Below are 17,084 nucleotides of genomic sequence, written 5' to 3'. Positions count from 1 at the left end.
CATTAATCTACGGTCAACTATCTACACCTCATTATAATTTTTAAGTTTTTGAAATTTACTCAAAGGCACTAAAGCCTATTTTCATTGCCTGTTTTATTGTACTTTAGTCCCAGGATAAATAAAAAATATCATTACTATTATTTCACTAAAATTAAGTTCAAATGCAGTTAAGTATTTAATTTTATATAAATAAATATTATAAAATAGAAAAAAAAAATTAAGTTAAAATAGAAATATTTGCATTAAGAAATTTCCTATACTCTTATAAAAACAATTATTACACTCATAAAAACCATCAATACCTTATAATGCAAATATAATAATTTTTATGGATATATTTTATAATAAAATTAAAATTCATTATTACTTTTCCTGAACTTTCCTTCCCTATTTCACTTTATTTATTTTTAGATTTGTTAATATTTACCAATGAAAGTGCTATTATAGCATGGTTTTTTTTTTAATGGAACTGTTTTCCGTGTAAATATATATAATAGGACTCTAAATTATATAAAAAATAAGTAATATTAATAACTGATTCGAGTTTATTTACTAAGAAAGAAAGATTCCATACAACTCACAAAAATGTGAGTGAGTATTTCACCACATGTGAAATAAAACGTCTGCCGAGTTTTATAATTCAGTGTCCAAGTACATAATTGCCAATATTTTAGAGTTCATAAATTCCCTTTAATGTTTTTCTTATTATTAAATTGCATTTGTCGTTTCAAAATAAAATTTACGAGAGGAGACGTAATTGAAACAAAATCGCACGTTTTCGAAATACAGATGTTTCCAATAAACATAAATAAATAAAAAACTAAAACTAAACAAATAAAAAACAAAACGCTTACGCATGCGTAACCAAAAGTATTTGACAGAATCTGATGAAATCGACATGAGGCTGAACAGATACCTTGCACAATCCCTGAATATTTCATCAAAATTGGATTATCGGTTCGATTTATTATGTCCGAACATAAAAGGTTACTACAGACAGACCGACAAACGGATATGGAACGAAATTTGTTCCTTGGAGTTCAAAACGTAAAATGCATTTTTGATTCTGCGGTTATAGTTTTCTTATTTCCTACATGAATACAAAGCTTCGGCAGTAAGGAAATAAAAATATTATATATTTAAAAAATAAACAATAAAAACGTATTTTACAGAATAAAAACAGGAAGATTTTTATCGAAATTCATGTTCTTAAAAATTTTGCCTTTATTTCTAATTTATATGGAATAGAAAATACGACTGAATACAGAATGACTTCCATAAATAGCCGACTCAGATTTGATTTACGGAGTTTAATAACAGCGGGACTCGAGGAAGAGACAGAGGGGATTTGCATTCAATTTTCCCGCCAGAAGTCAGGAGTCCCGGGCTTAGTGTTTTCCCGCGCGAATCGATAAGGCGGGCAATGGAAGGGCGGTGCTGGGGGTGGGGGCGGCACGGGCGCGGGCGCACGATTCCCGCGCATTTCTTGGCGGTCGATGAGGCCAAAATGGCGCCCCGCCTAACGGCCCCATAAACCAAGCTTTACAAGAACCGAAATATAGGAAATTTCTTGCCTGAGTTCACACCAACCCATTTTTGAGAAAACAAAATAAATTCAAAGATAAGCCAAACATATATTATACTTAACTATAACATAGAAAAAGAAGCTTATTACCCTATATCTGTTATATTTCGAATAAATCAACTTCAGGATAAGTTTTGTTGAATTAATAATTTCCAAAAAATAAATAAATATGCTCTGGGCAATATTCAGAAGTGTTAAAAAAAATACTCTAGTTTATTCATAATATAAATTAAAAGAAAAGATATTGAATTAATACTGTGTGTTAGAATAGTGCTGGCATTATATTATTTCATGATCGCAAAAATTCGAAGTACACAAATTCATTGAAAATATCAAGCTAAAAATATTTTCAACAATTAAAATTTTTTTTGTTTCCGTCTAGGGATGCCAAAATATTGTGCACAAAACAAATATAAAACAAAACGAGATAAACAAAATATCCAAAACATTTCTATAGAATCATGTACTAATAAGCTAAACAAAGGAACATAAGACTAAACTCACCAAGATATGAAAACGGCCCAACGTTTTCCGAACTCCTCTAGAGGAGAGGTCTAAGCGGTCTTGCGTTAAACAAAAACTAGACAGGAATAAAACAATTTGCCCGGGACTGTTGAGAGGCGGGATTCGGACCTGCGCCAGAGTAGCGCTGTGGGCGGGCGGCGTCGAAAACACTCCGCAATATTCAGATTTTAATTTTTTTTTTTTTAAGTTTGTTAAAATAGAAAGACTTAAGTTGCTATAAGAATTGTGGTATAAAGAAATTACCCGTGTTTGTGTAATAGTACTGGCAAAATATATTTGTGAGTATACATGAATAAATAATAACACTTTATTCTATTCAAAAATCTTTGTTGGTTTTAATTTTCTTCTTATATAGTAATAAATGCGGCGTATGTTTTTCAAACATTGAAAATCAGTTATATTGTTACTTTACTAATTGCTATTTGTAAAATATTTTCAATAAATAGATTTTTTTTTTTTTTTTTAATGTGCTCCAACACCAAAATTAAACGCATCTGTATTCGTGTTTAGTTTTAAACCCGTCGCGATCTTTTGATAAAACAAGAAACACTAATCAAGTCTGTCGGAAAGGTAGCAATTTTTTTTTAAATAAGGCTGTTAAACACTTCTTCAAAAACCGGTTTTAAAACCGAATGCCTCATATCGAGTTATTTTTATTCCTTTGTATATTATTTCATTTTTTAATTGAAAGTGCAGTTTAGTACGGATTTATAATTGAAATGGATATTTAATGTATTAAAGTTAAAAGAAATATTTTTAATAAATAATTCTTTAAATTCACTTATTAAAAATAAAGATAAATTGTAATGCTATACATTTATCCATTTTTCTTTTCTTATAACTAAACGAAATTCAATCTCATCATTTTCGGTTATAGTTCAGTATTGTTTTTAACGTTTATTGTCGTATTATTATATTTTTGTAGAACAACTAGATATTTAAAAATATAGCATACACACGTTACTATACTCATATAAATTATTAAAATTTTACAATTTTAGTGATGCTAAATTTATAATATATTAAAAGAATTTAAAGTTATAAATTATTAAATATTCATATATTATAAATTGAAATAATATATATGTTCATAGAATAAACAAGTGTCAATTAGTGTTATAGTGATCGGGACAAATATATCATCGACAATTTTCAACGAATTCTTGAGTTTCAGAGCTTCCTGGATGCAAGAAAACTATGGATCTGACTGCTTCAGCACCGATTAAAACATGACGGATTTTGTTTCTTCTTTTTTATTTTGTTCTTCTTTTTTATTGGTTTCGACCCACTGCGAACGTGTACTAAATCGGGCTCTCTGTGCACAATATTGGCTACACAATAGCAGAAAAAACTAATTTGATGTAACCGGCCAACAGTTTTCTCCCCGAAGCCTTTTAACAAATTATATTAAGAACAATCCTAGAGAAAAAAATTATTACGAAAAGTATAATCTGATTGCGCATAAATAAGATAATATACATTTTTCAATATATTATAAATATAATAATTTGAGAGAAAATTAAATTCTCAAAAAAAAAACTATTTTTCATAATTTTCAAAGATATTAACAACTACTCTGAAGAAAATATTTTTTAACATAGAAAGTTATTGACAATGTGAGTTAAAGTCACCAAGACGGAAGAAGGACAAGAAGATTTACGATGAGGTAAGAAAACCTTTTGAAGGTAAAAACTTCCTTGACCTGTAGACATCCTCCGAGAAACCGTAAACGGACAAATAACATAAAAACGAGGGTTTCTTTCTTTGAGATTTTTTTTTTTATTGAATTTGTAAAATGCCGCATACTTTGGTATATGATTACAAAAACGTATAAGTACTTCTTATACAATATAAGATAAGTACCTCTTTTAAAGGAATTGAAACAAAAAATGTGAATAAATTAACTTATGCAGTTAATGCAGTTTATAGGTGTGTTAACTTATCTTTCCAGTACTTTATAGGCATTTGTTAATAGCTATGAGATTTATCGCCTTGCGCGTTCGAAAAACGAATTATCGAGAGCATAAAAGCTAAGGATATGTATAATTTAAGGAACTAATGAACTTTATGAGAGATAAGTATATTCCATATCATGATTCAACAACTAAAATTAATAATAATACAGAAAAAAATAGATTTTAACAGGTTATAACTACGTTAAATGATGAAACATGAATAACAACGTATTTTATAATGATTAGAACTTAAATGAATTTATTTATGGACACAACTTACGCGAAAAATGCACTTCATTTTATGATTCGGAGAAAAAAACAGAAAATCAGACTCTACCATAACTTATGAAAAACATACTGATATAAATAAAACTCCAAAGTCTCTTAAAGTAGATTTCGATCAATACTATCATAAATTAAATTGGTCTCCGAATAATTCCACCATAAAATATTTTTTTAGTTCTTCATATTCTCGTTTCATCAGAGACCGTTCAATTACAAAAATGTAAGAGAATGGCTTAAAAAAACTCAAAATATGAAATTTAAGTAAGATTCCATAATACTCTGTTATTAATAGTAAATTAAAGAGTATAAGAAAAATAATCTAGGTATAGATAATAAACTCTTATCACAATATTATATTAAAACATAAATTTATCTCTAATACATTAATTCTCTATTTACCAAAATAGCTTCGATTATCTATAGTGTATTCTATGATGAGTCTATATCTAATACACCTACAGTATCTCCATCATAAGATCTCTATCTATCGCATCTATGATTAATGAATGTTGCATAAACTTTGCGGGAGCTAATATCGTTGTTATGCATTAATGATGAAAATGTTCAAACTCACTGAGTGCTCAACGAACATTCATAGCATACAGGGTTTTGCTATATTTTGGAAATTATTCTTTATGACGTTAGAAGTTAGGTACAAATTTTTGTCATATTTTCCTTTATGTATACATACATTTGGCTACTTTCAACAGTCCTTGAAGATCAAATTAAGCTGAAATTCAGTATGCGGTGTTGCTTTCTTGGTTGAACTACAACGTAAAGGTGGGTTGAATGTCAGACAAAATTGTGGTCTGTTCAAAGCTTCGCGCATGTCTACAACCTCTTCGAAATTCAGCTAAAGAGTTGGAATTTGGTACATGAATTGATTTGATATTAGAGAAGTGCTTTTTGAGGGTTTAAAGCTTTTTTCAACGCTATCCTTTTGTGCGTGTGTGTGTGGTTTTTAAGGTTTGGTTTACCTCCACAGTTTCCCAAAATTGAGTAAGAGGGTTGAAAATAAATATATTTCCATAGAGCATTGAATTGGTGTTAGATTAATCCTCTTCATTAGATTAATCAACTTCTTTCTTCCTACCACCGAAATTGTATTAGCAATTTTTATTCTTTAATAAAACAAGTAAATCACTTTTCCTAAAAATACTGTAAAATACACCCTTGGCGACGAAGCTTCTATCGATTTTTTGTTTTTGTTTTACAACCTATTTATAAACATATTAAAGACAGCAAAATGGAAGATAATTTTGCAAACGAAACATACTCTTACCCTATAAGAAAATCGTTCTCAAAATCATAACTGGCGCGTCATCTACAATATTAGTAATCGTACTACAAAAGTAGCAAAGATTGCGAGAATACAAAATTTAAAGTACTATCAAAATACTATGACTATCAAAATAGAAGTGAGACAGCGAGACGGCTGGCTCCAGCGGATAAGAATATGTCTTCGATAAGAAATGATCCTTACCCGGCTGAAGATTTTATAATATTTTTCAATTTTATTTTGATGTACAATAAAATATTAACTACATCCTTATATTTGAGAAGATTACTTTTTTAAATATTTATAATCATAATACAAATAAGTATAATTTGTTTTGGAAAATAATTATTTATATTAAAAAAATAAATTAAATAATAAATAAATGTGACAACTATTGTTGAAAATCAAATACACAATTATCAAACATTAATTTTAAAATAAGCAAATTTCTAATCTATAAAGTTTTCATTTCTGAAATAAATAAAAAAATAAGTATACAGTATTACCTTTATAATAGAATAATGAGAATAACTACTTATATTTATTTATTATTTTTTATTTCCAGCAATCAAACTATCATATTTGTAACTATGGAATTAAAAATTTTTTTTAACAAAAGCCTGTATTTTCCACTCTGGACCAAATATAAGGAATATTTTTATCCCAGCTCTTATTGAAAAAAAAATCGCTAAATACCTATAGCTATAAAAGAAAATATATTAACGAATTTTTAATATGCATGATTATATTTGATATTAGCGCATATTAGTTTCATAAGTCAAATTTTTTGATAAATTTTTAATTCAAAAATTTACGATTTAAATTATTTAAACCTAATAAGAACAAGTTATTGAAAAATGGATTTAATATAAAAAATAAAACCACGTTAAAATGCAACAAGACTCAATAACCAAATTTGTAGATAATCCACTTTGGCTTTGGACTAAAGATATTGAATACTTTGTATTCCCAATAATCCATTTATTCTTATTATATTAAAAAAAAAACCTATACCTGATAAAATAACACATATTAACGAATTCTTAATATTCATGATTATACTTCATTTTGGTGTAAAATAAGAATATCATATTTTTATTTTAATAGTTTCATAAAATTTTTTATATGTTTAATATTATAGTAATACACCTATTGTTATAATTTAGTTTTTAATTTAAATTATGAATAAAATTTTAAGAAAAAAATATTTCTACATTCAGTACAATAAAAGCCAAATTTTAATTTTAATAAGGATATTTAAAAATTAAAAATCAATACAAAAATAATGATTACATTAAAGAATTAGTCATTGAAAAATGGACTTACTTAAAAATAACAAATTAACACAATATTGTAGGCAAAAGTGTGAAACCACGTAATCGTAAAATCCAAACTTTCCAAAGAGAGACAAAAAATATTTAAAAAATTAATTTTTATTATATTGAGACGCGATTTTTTAAAAATACTATATAGATATTAGATAATAGTATATAGTATATTACATCTACCAAGAGATGTAATATCGAATAGAGAAAATAATAATTAACTGAGCATAAAATTTACATTAAAATGAAATCTAACCGCTTTCCCTTTTATAATTAAATGGTTTCACAATTTTGCAGATGATGTTCATTGCTGATTCCTAAGAGGCAATACATTTGATAAAATATTAAAAGAATTTTCCTGACAATTATGTCTTATAAAAATATAGTTATGCTAAATACTATTTTATTATATTTTTTAAATTGTATGTAATAATGGATGTATAAGTTATATTTACCTGATTAAAGACAATTTATATATAGAGACCGTAGAAGCAGAGACGAGGAAGGCCGGAGGGCTACTAGCTCGGAGGGAGGGGACAGAGTGGAGGGGGTAGTGCCATTAACATAAATTACCAACAGACAGTTAGTATTGTACCCCCACCACCGCAAACGCTTTAACCATTTCTAGAACAAACTCTCGCCCTCTCTTTATAACTGCTATAACAGCCAGCGGATTAAATTTTGGCTTTTTGTGGCCGGTTGGGTATTCTCGCTCTCCAGAAAAAAATAAATAAAACAGAGCAGTAAAATATATGATATAGCGGGAAAAATGGAATTGTCCATTCGTTATAGCGGATGAAATATTCGGATAATTGATTTTAGCTTCCATATTTTTCAAAATCTTTTCAAAAAAGTGCCAAATTTCTGTCAGCCAAGGTGCATCATTGACAACGATCGTCGAATGCTGCCAAGTGTGGAGGGAAACATTGGGAAATTTTTGTCAATGGCTTCTGTGCCAGGAATGACTGAAAAGGAGGGATGAATACTAATTATAAAAATTGTAAGTAAACCTGACAAATATGACGGCATTAATCAATACACTTTACAAGCAAGAAGTTAAGATTTTTTAAAATTTCTTTTCGACTCAACTATTTAACCACCCTAAAGGATATAAAAAATACGTATATAATGTTAGATAATCATTTTAGAACATTGTTTTCTGTTACACTGTAGCCGTGAGTCAACCTTGTGGGTTCTGCCCTCCTGGGGTCCACCCAGCCTCGTAAATTGGGTAGCCTTAATTGGGCGGTCGAGCGTGATTCGGACATCACCTCCTTGCCCAACCCTTGATCTAGTAACAGTACTCCCTTACAAAGTACTGAGCCCCTGACCCTTCATGGGTTGTAGCGGTACAGATTTTAATATTTTTTTTAGTCATTTTAGAAAAAATATTTAAATATATATGAAGAAAGAGTGGGAGTGGGTCGCTCTGTGGTATGGCACAGTGCTACTACCTCCAATGTACGAACGCGGCTGAGCCATATAATTATTTTCTGTTTCGCTGAAGCCGCGAGTCAGCCCCATGGGTTCGGGAGCTCTCCGAGTTCCACCTTGCCTCATTAAGTGAGGAAAAATCTGGCGGTCGAACGTGATTCAGATCTAATCACCTCCTTGCACGACTGTTGGTCTAGTAGCCGTACTTCCTTACAAAGTACTGCACCCCAGACCGTTCATGGGTTTTAGCTGTACAAATTTAATTTTAATATGTAGAAAGGATGTTTTAAAAAAAATTCTCATGATAAAGAATAGTACCAAGAATGATTAAAAAGAAAAGGAAAAAATATGTGTATTACTTCCACTATGAATTCTGTTTTAATAAACTATTTTTCATTTCATTATAAACTACATATCCCTTCAAATCTATTGGTTTCTAACATAAAACCGAAGTTTCTGATTACCTAACGATCTTTTAGAAAAATGCTCTAAAACGTCAGTAAATAAAATGTTCATCCAAAAGAAATATTTAAATTCTATTCGGGATATATTTATATTTGATACAGATGAAAACTTCACAAAAACGGAAAACTAGATCGCAATAAATTAATTCCATAAAATCATACAGACGCTACAAATAAACTGGAAGGATTCAATTTTCGTTGACAAAATATCGTTCAGATCGCTTATGAAAAACTATTTCAAAGCGTTAAAGAACGCATAGAAGGCGCATAAAATATGGATGAATATGATATTTATTATTATTATTTTTTTTAACTTTTTCTATGGTTCTTAAGACAATAGTCAATTTTTTTTTAAATTAACTAACAAATATTATTTACAATTATCAATTAAAGGCATTAATTAATACTTATTAAACAAAAATTATATAATGTTTTGACATTATTAATTAATGTCTTATATATTTTGACCATAAAAGAAAAAAAATAATACTACTCTCCTCTAAACTTTAAAGAAGTCGAACACGTGACTGTCGCAGGATAAATTATATGTTATCGATTTGGTGGTTATTAACTTTGAAAAATAGTTGGCATGGGTAATGGAAAAACTGGGTAGCTTCAGAGGGAAACAAACTGAAAAGTAAATCATCGAAAGAACTGTAAACAGCCGTAAAGTCAGTAATATCTGTTGTAAAATTCGACCTGTAACCGTATAAATCTATAGCACATTAAAGATTTTATTGCGAAAGCTATTGGGCTGCGGTCTTTCACTGCAAATACATTTAAACGACCCTAACATTCTACAAGCTATCATCCCCAAATCTATAAATTGCTTTCCTTGTACCTTTGGCTTTGAATCTCATGTCACAATCAACCTATTGTCTGACTACTAGACGAAAACCAACTGTCTGTCAAGTATGGAGAAACAAAGTGCCAAACCAACAAAAAAAAACAGTGCCATCTAGTTCCGGACTTGATTCAGATACCTTACTTGAGAAAGAAGATCCCTTGCCCATCACCTTTTTAGTCTTTCGCCTAATCACCTTCCTAGTATTGTTAATTCTTGTTAAGTCTTCTGGTATGTCGTAGGATATAGACCGGATTTCGTTGCAGTAAAAACCCAAAATGAGTACAATTGATTATCAAATCCTAACGCCTTCAAAAATTAATTTTAATATTTAAAATATCCATTAGCTAAATATTTACAACTAATAAGTAAAACTGAAAACAGAAGTAAGAAGTCACAAATAACCACTAAGAATTCAGATGGAGTATGGAAGGGGGAGTAGATTATACACTAAAAACAGAACATTCAATTTTTTTTTTATAACAGTGAAGTTTATTCTAGAGATGTTTCTTCATAATTACCCAAGACTACCGATTAGGGACGTTCGCCAAGTTCAACCGGCTCGTGACTGCAGTGGCGCCGGTTAGAATCCGGCCTGGGGTTCGACTTTTAATTCTGTGGTGGTCCCACGAAAATGAAAACTTGACACTCTTCCCCCTCCCAGTCATGTTTAGAATAGAGTGCCAACCTGTAGATAATCCCTTCCCCCTCAGTATATCAAAAATGTCTAGTAACGGGGTCATTGAGAAAAAAACACACCACCGATTAATACTATTGCATGATTATTTATCTGTTATGTTTACTTCTTCTTTTTTTCACGTTGAACTAGATTCTTCACGTGTTAAACCGTACTTTGCCTTATCTATTTATAATTTTCTATTCTAAACTATAAATTTAATTAGAAAAAGTATTAAAATAAATAGATATTGGCATATATGCCTAAATGTTTGTGTCTTGAAAATGATATTCAAAATGATATTTACTTCCATAAAATTAAAATCGAAATAATCTAAATCAGATCAACAATAAATCAAAATTGATTATTTTTTATAAAAAAAAAAAAAAAACATGCGATATTGAATTTTTGTACCTATACCTAATCTGCTCATTCAAGCAGCAACCCAAAAAAGTTATATAGTTCAATATAAAGCTAGTGTAGATACAACGCCTTTCTCGTGATTCAAATTTTTGTCAATTTTTGCGAATATGAAATCTTGGTAAAGAGTATCAATGTATTGCTCGAATGTTGGCAGGAGTAAATCAGTTTGAAGAATTTCGTTAGTAAAGTTAAAATAGTTTATTTTACCAACTTATCTTTATTTTATTTTTATTTTGGTCGTTTAAGTATTTTTCTAATATATAATTTATCTACCTACTTAAGTTTATCTGTATGTACATCAGTCATTATAAAAAAAAAAAAGAAGGTGAAATTAGGAATTTATTTTTAACGATGGAATGTTTAAATAATGATTTGTAAAAAATCTACAACGATCAACACTTAATTTTGAATGAAATAAAACCTCCAATAGGCTCATCACAATTATTTATTCAGTTAATCTTCGATTTTTGTTCCGGAAATCACAAAAATAACATTAAAAAGATACTAGGTACTTCTACAAGACTTTACAGATTTACATGAAAATATGGGGGTTGACGGCAGCAGCGTGGTAACGTGCCAGTCTGCCAACCCATAGATTGTGAGCTCGAGCCCGGCCCTACCCGGGATTTTTTCAAGCATAAAATTATGCAATACGCACTCACTATCTCCCCTCATGGCATTTGTGAGGCCTGTCAGCCAATGTGTGGCACTCACAAAAATAGGCGTAGGAGTGACGGACCCACCCAATGAAAACCACATCAGGAAACGCGTGATGTATTTAAGAAATTGGACCTCGACGGTCTGTCGCGCCAATGAAAAAAAAAATTACCCGAAATTAAATTAGACTGGTTCAGGATGCTATAAACTTCACTAAATATATCTACAGTGACTGAAGGTATTTGCACATCTTGTCTGTTCTTTATATTATGAATTTAAGTAATTATACCTTCGTTGTAAACCCACGACCTCTTGCCCCACAGTATCCTTTAATAATACCCCACTTATTTCTGTCGAAGAGATCCGTTACTAAGGACTACATCTGGACAAACGACTGACATGGAATACAAGACTGAAAAGACAGGGGACTGCTCGTCGATTCCGACTATTACAACATTTACTAGACAAACGGTCTAAACTGCCAATCCATTACAAAAGACTGATCTACAAGACTATTATAAAGCCTATCTGAACATACAGAGTTAAGCTTTGGGGCTCAACTAAACCATTAAATTGCTCCCGAATCTAATCCTTACAGTCCAAAATCCTTAATGCTCCTTACTTTGTCACGAATCAAGTAACCTCAACGTCCCATATGTTGCCGATTTGGCTAGAACCAGACCCCAATCCTTCCATGATAAACTTCCCAACCATCCAAATCCAGTTGTTTCTGACCTGGCTTCTCCTTCATTACCTCAAATCCTCCTAGGCATCTGAAAAGAAGATGGCCTCGAGATCGCAAAGGACGTCCAAAGAACATAAATGAGAGGATGAAAAGAAAAATCAAAATTGAGGCGATAAAAAATCCAGTTAGTGCCTCAGCTAATATGGTTGAATCGACTCCATGGGTTTGTGTGAGCATTACAACAATTAGAAATGTTTTAAATTCCCAAAGAATTTACAGCAGGCTCCCGAGAAAGAAACCTTATATGAGTTAAACCAATCGCAAAAAAAGACTCTTATTTGCTAGGGATTACGTCAACAAGCCCATCAGTTTTTGGAAAAATGTATTATTCTCTGATGAGAGTAAATTTAATCTGTTTGGATCTGACGGCAGAAAGACAAATATGGCGAAGGAAAAGTGAAGAATTAAAGAAGCAAGAAGTCTCAGTTACTACAAAACATGGAGGTGGGAGTGTAATGGTTTGGGGTGCGTAGCTTATAATGGTGTAAGAAATCTCGTGCCTATTGAAGGGATTTTAAATGCAGGTTATGTCAAGATATTGCGCCACAACGTGCTAGCCAGTGCACCCAAATTAGGAATTCAGGATCGGTATATTTTTATGCATAATGATCTGAAACATACAGCTAACAAAACTAAAGAGTGGTTGATATTTAACTCCACACCTATATCCCTCCACAGTCTCCTGACTTCAACAAAATTGAAAATTTGTGGCATATTTTAGATAAAAATGTTCGAAAACACCACATGACAGGAAGACACCACGTCAAGGATCATTTACAGCAAGAATGGGAACAAATTAACACGAATTTAATTAAAAATCTCGTCCATTCAATGCCGAGACGTTTACAATTCGGTAATAGATGCCAACGGAATACATACAAAAGATTACATTAAAAAAAAATAATAATAAAACGCAAGGTGTGTAAATACTATTTTCTGTATTTTTTGTAAGATTGATGTTTTTTTTTTTAAGAAAGAAGTTTTTAAGAATCTACTTTTATTCTTAAAGTAATAGGGTATTTTTATTGCTTGAAATCCGTAATTTAATAAAAAAAAGCGTAGTGCACAAATACTTTCTTCGGCCACTGTATGTAAACAAATGAAAACCAGAGAAATAAGATAAAACGTTTGAGAATTTATTCTTTATTTGAAACTCCGTATATTTCGTCACAGAAGCATGTAATGAAGAAATGTAATGATATGCATTGGAAGACATTAAATTCAGTTTTCCTACAGTTGCAGAATGCTGGATTAGGATAAAATTGTGAGGAGTTATTAGATTATTAGAAAAAAAAAAATAATATTCCGTCCGTCAGTTTTATATTTCCATTGTTGTATGTTAAATTTAACATCTTATTCATTTTAATGATAGGAGGAAGAAAGGGTTATCCTATAGGTTACTATACAATTCTTGTCAGAGTGAGGAGGCGGAAGGCTTCAAAATATGTATTAGGGCCTCAAAATAAATTGAAAAAATACACTTTCCACAATTTAGTATGTTTCAAATAAAAAAACCGTTAAAAACAAACAAAACATAAAAATAAAATAGGTCAGACTATTAATCGTGAAATGAGGACTGCATACAATTAGAGCCACTTGGAAACAAAAACTTCCTGGATTAAAAGGGATGAGGGAGTTGCTGAAGGATCTTTTATTTGGATTGGGCTCCAACTCCCAGGATTTGGATTTCCATGTTGTCCTTGTTAATCTGTCATTGTCAGAGCTTCGATTTTTTTAAACATTATTTTACACTTTAAGTCGCAAGTAGAAACGGATTTGTCGTTTTTTGCCCATATTTAAATATACAGAAACCCCTTACCATTACAATTATATGATTATAATTGGAGGGAGCTAGAAGCTCAGTGAGTAAGGCGATATTTTATTAATTCTTGTGCCCTGGTTCGAATCCGGCTGAGGCAGATAATTATGTTTTCTCTTACTGAAGCTGTAGGGACGAAACGCCAGTCACGTTGGGCGTGGTTCCCAAAGCACACGGTTTGGAACGTTGTTGGTTCGATCCCCAACCTGAGGCAGTTAATATTCATTTCTCGGTGGTCCCGAGAAATGAATTTTGACACTCCCAACTTCAAGGTAGTCGCCAGGAGCTGGCCAAAAGGACCGCTGGTCCCACTTGTCGGACTAGTTCCCTCACCAATTACCAATATTATAGCCCTGAGTCAACCCTCTAGGTTCAAAAGCCCTTCTGGGGCACACCTAGCTTCTATAAAGTGGGCCCTTTAATTGGGGGGAAAACTTAACCGGTTGAGCGTGATCTTGAACAAATCATAGCCTTGCACAACAGTTGTTCCAAGAAATAGTACTTCCTCTCCATGAGCTAAATCCCCTACTCTTCAGGTTGTAGTGGTACAAGTTTTTGTAATGATTATAATTATACAACTGTATAATTAACTAGAAAATAAAGCTTAAAATTAACTAAAACATTTGTTGCTATACCAATGGTTTATTGTATCAGCAGGGTTTTGTGTTGTCATCCCTGTCATTCTCAAGTTTGTAACATTATCCTTCATTTATATGAGTGCAAAATTATTATAGTTTAAGGGACGTTTCAGATTTAAGCAAAAATAGTGGATAGAATTTGATAAGTCCGATAAGGGACCAACTTGATATCAATCTGCATTAAATCGAAATTGGATTAATGATTCCATCTATAATGTCCAAATCCAAAATCCCGACACAGATTTGACTACAGACTGATACGGAACCTAATTTGATTCTTAATGTCTAAAACATAAAAGTTCTGTAAAATATTTCGATCCTAAAGGCCTTCTATTCTTCATTTTCTTTATGAATGAAAATTTCCTACCTTCGGTAGTGAAGAAGCAAAAGAGTAGTATAAATGTCATATAACATCAATTGAAAAATACTGCTAAGTGACTTAAACTCCGAAAATCTACGACTTCATAATGAGCTTTGATTATATAATCAATAGATGATATTATTTATAAAACAATGTTCAACTCAAGACGTTTATTTCAAAAATAGCTGATGAAAAATAATGACATTTCACAAAAATACTAAAATTCCTTTCTAATGAACAATTCCATTATCATATTTAGTAGGCCATTGAGAAGTTTAATGACTTCCATATCGGATAATAATCTCTATTCAGGAAGGACGGAAGCTGGAATTTAGCACAAGAGCTACATTATGGAGCCAAACTCCCTTTAGTAAGATCTTGTTACTTTCATGGAGGATTGCCTGAATGGTAGAACTTCTAAAGACAATTTAATGGGCGATCAATTTCATTTTAATTTATTGATATCATAAATGTAAATTAATCACTCCTAATAACTAAAGCAGAAGAAAGATAAATTAAAATTCTATAGCAGTTGCCTCTATAATACTTGTAATGAGCAGAAATGCATTGATAGAAACTCAGAACCAATTGTCAGAACTATAAATCTATTTTAGCAAATATCATGAAAACTACTTAATAGTACATTAAAGTAGCGTTAATTTGAGTGTTAATAGACATTTGTGCGTCGAATGGTTTTCGAGATATAAATAGTTCAAAAATTCACTAGCTACTAATCTTTCAGTACATTTTTATGAAACGTTACTTTTTAAAATGATATATCTCGAAAATTATTGAACGTAAATAGTTCTATTAGGTCTAATATTTTAGCAAATTTACTCTAATTAAATTATGTTCTCTTAGATTTTCTAGAGTTATTGATAGTTTTAAAGATATAGAACTCCGAATGAAAAGTAATAAAAAATTGAAAAACTTCCTTTTTTTTTCGTCTCTTGTACTATGATATTGATTCAACGATATCGAACCACCTTTTCGTCGTAAATCTGCCGACTGCCATACAGTATACTTTAATAATCTGGCTCTTAACCCTGTAGAACAGATTCGTTATCTTGGACTACATCTTGACCAACGACTAACCTGGAATTCTCACACAAGACTGAAAAGACAGGAAACTGCACGCAGATTCCGACAAACGGTCTAAACCTCCAACTCATTACAAAAGACTGATCTACATGACAATAATAAGGCCCATCTGGACATACGGAGTTGAGCTTTGGGCTCCACTAAACCTTCGAATTCCTCTCGTATCCAATCTTACAATCCAAAATCCTTCGTAAAATCCTCAATGCTCCTTATTTTGTTACAAATAAAACCACCCAAAAAGACCTAAATGTTCCTTATGTAACCGATCTAGCCCGAATCCGATATCATTCCTTCCATTATAAACTCCCTAACTCACTGCTTTCTAACCTTGCTTCCTCTTCCATTCCTGGCAATCCTCCGAGGCGCCTGAAAAAAAGATGGCCTCGTGACCTTATATTGTAAAATGTTTTTAGAGTTCTACTACTGGGTAGTTTCTCTACATGCTGTTTCATATCATTATGGTCTTACTTCAAATTTGCTTGTTGTATTTTATATACAGTTGTAAATGTGAATAAATAAAATGATATCGGTATACATCGACCTGTTTCAGATTAAAGCCTTTACAAATCACAGTTCCATTTTTCTTCTTTATTGCAGGGCTTTCCAATGAAAGTTTCTTTATCCATCACAGCTTGTCTTATACCAATGCACCACTCTTCAGCTCAGCTATAAAGCGAGCCAAATTCTAGTCCTAAAGAATTGAAAGTTCCTCGCTAAGACACCCAAAGCCTCCTCCAAATGCCCAAGGATTATTGAATCCGCGATTAATGAGAGAAGGATTGCGAAAGGTTTCATCAGGTATTCCTCCTTCCGAGGCTGCTTCCTCGTAGGTCCGAGGCAGGTGCTAATGTCCCGGTACTGGCATGTTTATTCAATAGCAGTCGATAACCATCGTGCAGCCTGGATCGTAATGAGTGAGTGTTATGTAACATCTGCTCCTTGCATCCTTTAATTCATTTTCGGGATGA

General features: G+C 31.5%; 1 long non-coding RNA gene across 1 annotated transcript in view; it reads right to left on the bottom strand.

Annotated features, from left to right (window-relative positions):
- The window catches only part of LOC106685676 (uncharacterized), a 53,285-nt gene extending 45,798 nt beyond the window's left edge, over positions 1–7,487 (bottom strand). The window contains exon 1 of the long non-coding RNA XR_001343882.2: positions 7,410–7,487. This is a non-coding gene — a long non-coding RNA (uncharacterized lncRNA). The remainder of the gene's footprint in view (positions 1–7,409) is intronic.
- Between the last annotated feature and the right edge of the window lie 9,597 nt (positions 7,488–17,084).

Source organism: Halyomorpha halys, unplaced genomic scaffold (genome assembly GCF_000696795.3).
Source record: "Halyomorpha halys isolate HHAL.00 unplaced genomic scaffold, Hhal_1.1 Scaffold723.1, whole genome shotgun sequence".
NCBI lineage: Eukaryota > Metazoa > Arthropoda > Insecta > Hemiptera > Pentatomidae > Halyomorpha > Halyomorpha halys.
The sequence above is the reverse complement of the archived record's forward strand: the minus strand, read 5'-3'. Positions and strand labels throughout refer to the sequence as shown.